At 30.7% G+C, this 4793-nt stretch overlaps 1 long non-coding RNA gene across 1 annotated transcript; it reads right to left on the reverse strand.

Annotated features, from left to right (window-relative positions):
* Positions 1 to 736: 736 nt before the first annotated feature.
* LOC133826851 (uncharacterized) lies at positions 737 to 2568 on the reverse strand. The gene is made up of 2 exons (XR_009889563.1): positions 1639 to 2568; positions 737 to 1014 (listed from the first exon to the last, which is right to left on the reverse strand). It is a non-coding gene; the product is annotated as an uncharacterized LOC133826851 (long non-coding RNA).
* Between the last annotated feature and the right edge of the window lie 2225 nt (positions 2569 to 4793).

Below are 4793 nucleotides of genomic sequence, written 5' to 3' on the forward strand. Positions count from 1 at the left end.
TATAATCTTGAACAATTTTTACTTCAAAAATGAAAAACAGAAACATTACAAGATACACAAAAGTAAGCCATGCATGAAACTTGCTCCATCCTTCAATTCATCATCCTTTGTGCACTTTCCTTTGTTGTGAGTCCATTTTCTTAGCTACAACAAAATTTAAATAATTAATGCTTCAACTTAATATTAATAGTAAACTAAAAGAGTACATAAAAAAAGTTAATTACCTAATTATGACTTTATCAGCCGGCCATGCAATGTTAGTTATGATATCTTGTCTATCTGATAGAGTTAACCACAGGGAAACCAGTCAAAATATCTGTAAGCACACTTGTTAGTTTCTTGAGGAATAACAATTACAACAATGACAATGTCATGTGTAATCCTTTCAACTAAAAATCATACAATTTCAGCAGTATATAACATAAAAGATAATAACAAGCAAAAGGTAACTGACTAACTTTGAGAGCCAGATATAAAAGACAATAACAAGCAAAAGGTTTCTAGCTGACTTTGAGAGCCAGATAATAGCATGTTACCAAAGTATCCTTGGAAAGAAGTAAGAGGAAATCAAGGATTATAGATGTTATTTCCTTTTATATAGGATTTGTAGTTAATTATGTTTATTACGTTTTATTCTGTAATTAAGAGTATTAGTTGTATAAACCCTATATATATGTAATGGTTGTATTACATTTTATTCTACAAGAAATACAAGGCAGTTTTGTTTTAAAAAAAGAAAGAAATATTTCTTTAACAATAAAAAGCCTCAAGTCTAGTATGACCATCTCAGTTATATAGTGGAGCAAGTACTTGTAGTAGAGATAAACTATGCCCCAGAAGTTCTACTATATAGATGGTAGAATTATACTGAAGTAAAAAAGAAATCTTAACTCATCATTGTACCTGTGCAGATTTTCATTGAAATGGCCACTTTTAGTTTTGCTCACTCTGTGAATTATCTCCCATGTAAAGCAAGGAAAAATTCCAGTTTCCAGCATGCCAAGCAGCCTCATACTACAAAATAATTGATGACCAAAAAGACAGATGGTAAATACTACACTAGAGAGGTCAGCTGATAATGATATCACCCCTAAGAAAAAGATAGAAAAAGGGACAACCATGAGTACATGCTTATTTCATGAACCCATGTATGCCTAATAATATTATTGAATGTGTTTTTATTAATTGTTGTACATAGTATTACTCACTATTGTAAATATGCCTTAGTTTTCTGATCTTGTACTAGTTACCTGTTGGTGTCTATAGCCCTTGTTCTATAAGAACCCATGTATACCTATATTTTCTGAGTAAAGACAACTAAAGCTTACAAGAAGTATGGTAAATGGTTAAAAATATAAAGAGAATAAAATCTACTTAGAGGCTAGATGCAAATGACTATTCTTTGCCTGCTTTACATTTAATAGGTCAATCAAAGATGTGGTCTTGAACTCCACACAGGAAAAACCAAGGATGAAGGATGTATGAAGTAACAAAAACTAAAAGCCACATCATGAAGTTAGAATATTAATGCATTAAACAAAACTGAAGGCCAAATTGTTGCTGTAGCCAGTTCCAAAGAAAAAAGCAAAACCAACCAAAAAAAAAGTGTTGCATTAGCATATTCACATGAAAAATTACCTTCTTCCATAAAGAAGTCGACAATGACATTGTAGCCTTTCCAGAAGATGTATGCATTGTGAGTAGAATACTCAACAACCTCAAAACAACAAAAATTTCAACAAATAAATAAGAAACTGTATAAAATAATATAATATAATAAACCTTAGTATTTCCTTGCTTGGATTGTACACAATAAGATCTATATGTGACATAACATAATCGAAGTTCATTCAAGGCATTATGCAAGACTTGAATTGATTTGGTGCTAAAAAATGTTGTAGTGAATACAATATCAAAAAAGTGACTATTCAAAAACTAGTTTTCTGGTTTGGTGCATCTTCCTTTGTGTTCTGTTTTTCTTCTTGCTAAACTATTGAGATTTGTTTCTAGTTCTTGTAACTGTGTTCTGTTTCTACTTTGTACTACACGCTTCAAGTTAAGAAACTTCAAAATGAAATATATGCACTAGATAGTTACATATTAAAGATGGATACATCGGAACAGAAAGAAAATAAGATAAAATGAATAGCACATTTGGTACAGATCAAAGATACATACATCACCATGAATATTGACTACACAAAAGTCAAAACATGGATCAAATCACGTTTTTAACTCCTATGTATTGAGGATGTCATTGCAGTTAGGTTCAATGTGAAGTATGAAAAAAAGGAAAAGGGTGGAGGGGAATGTTTAGTTAAGCAAACAGGAATTCCTTTAAGTTACTTGACACAATCACAATATAAAGAACTTGATACTTAAGAAAACAAATCTGCAACTTGACACAAATCACAATAGCTAATTCAACAAAAAAGAACAAGTTTATAAAGTATACTATCATCACTATAAAAAAACTACTCATATCAACAAAAAAGAGTATCAACATCTTTATGCGAATAAAAAAAAAGGTTTATGATATTTACCTGTCTAGCAAGGACATTACTTTGTTCACGAACTAAACCTACAGGCTGTGGAATGACCATAAGTATTAGAAATTTCAAAATAATTTGGACAAAATACTAAATACTAACTACTAATATAACAAAGAAAGGGTTGGTTTGTTTGCTTTACTTCTCCCTAAGTTTTTCTCTCTGTTCTGTTTTATTCAAGTGACTGCAGCAATATTGTTTAGCTTTGTTGTGCATAGAACTTACTGTCAAGAATACAAGCCTTTATCCACACTAATACATAACTAATACATAACTAAGGCTCAAAGCAAATGATTTAAAGAAACAAACAAACAAAATACTAACACTAATACATAACTAAGGCTCAAAGCAAATGATTTACCCATATCAGATTATCAAATCAATTTCAAAAAATAAATCAACTAAAATATTCCTAATTAACAAGCAACAAAACTAGAAAAAAAAGCTTCGAACAATCAAGAAAATCAAGAACACCAGATTTACAAACGAAAGAAAACCTATTGTAAAACTTCCAACTCTGTCTAAATCCAAAACAAACAATCAGAAAATACATACTTATTTGCCCATTTTATTAACCATCATCATAATTGATACACTAAGCCCAATAACTCAAATTAGTTAGTATTGTGAGTATTAGACCAACAACAATACAACGAGGACCGCCGAAATACTCACCATTTCAATGCACAAAGATAAGAGAACAAGCATCAAGACAAGTCGGCCTATATAATCAATAAAACTTACTCGAATAACCAATACACCAAAAGGAGGACCAAGTAGTTGAAAAAGTAAAACAATCAGAAAGATATATTTCTTTTCAAACAACTCAATTGAAGTCCAGATGTTGATAAAATTGAATATCATAGAGGAAAAAACAGAAGAGAAATAAGTATGAAAATTATATTTAAGCATTGCTGCAAAAAAAAAAAAACATGCAAGCATTACCTTGTCATATAATCCAGCTTCCTGACACTGGTGAGCAGCTTCAAGTAAGAATTGCTTTCTTGAATTCTCATCATTAAAAAACTGGCTCAATTGACCTTCTTCTCAACTGAAGTCCAGATGTTGATAAAATTGAACATCATTAAAACAGCAACTTAGTAATTTGTCAAAAAAACTAAAACTTCACAGTTCAAAGCAGCAACTCAGTCATTTGTCAAAAAACTAAAATCAACAATCAACTACATATTGAATGCCTCTCATTTAATGGTAGGAATCAAATATATAATAAGATCGATTGAATACAGGGAAAAAATTGTTTCAACTTACTTTAATTGGTAATCCACATTCTCTTGCATCATTGAAATTCTTTACAACTTTAGCATAGACAGCTGCCTTTTTCTCAAGGATAGGCTTGTTAACAAGAGGTACAAGCTGCATGCTAGATGCACCAGATGAAGCTTGAGGGCTAGAAGTCATCGACACTATCTTGCTAACTAAACTATGAAAAAGAAAGAACAAGGTTTGTACATGAAACAAAGAAAGTTCAAAGAAAAGTCCAGAAAAAAGAGTTACATGATTCTCTTCCAATTCTATATGAGTGAATGAGGAGAAGAAAGATGAGAGCCAAACTTGAAAGAAAACGTGGAATGCTCTCTACCAATGCCAACCCCAGAAAAAAAAATTAAATTTACAAATTAAAAAATATCATGTCTCATAAAATTCATAACAAACACCATAAATTAATGCCTTGAGATATAGATTGAAATGCATTTCTTTAAGCATAAGAAATCATAATCTTAAAGTACAGTAAGATAAATTAGGAACCTTCATTGTAGTCAATACAATAGAATAATTATATACTTAAAACTGATTATAGTTTGTTGTTTTTCATTGATAATCGCACAACATGACAACTAAAAATCAAGCAATCCCCTAATTCAAGGCCTGCAGTTTAACAAAATACAAAAGCCCAAGCATCCAGTAATTCACAATACAATCAGCAATGTCAACACACATATCATCACAACATCATCAACACAAAATACTTCAATATATATAATGAATATTAAAATTTTACGGAAGCATTAATATATAATGAAGAGGGTTTAGCACTGTTCCAATCAAAGATTGCCTCAATATACAACACTCAGATTCAAGAAATCCACAGATAATAACAAGATTCAAAAAGAAGATATACCTAGATTCAAGAACAAACATATAATGTGGTAAATAACATATGAAAATTAAACACTGTAAAAAGATTGATACCCTCATACGAATACTGCGTCCACCATGAATGGC

The sequence above is a fragment of the Humulus lupulus genome, chromosome 1 (genome assembly GCF_963169125.1).
Source record: "Humulus lupulus chromosome 1, drHumLupu1.1, whole genome shotgun sequence".
NCBI classification, from domain to species: Eukaryota; Viridiplantae; Streptophyta; class Magnoliopsida; order Rosales; family Cannabaceae; genus Humulus; species Humulus lupulus.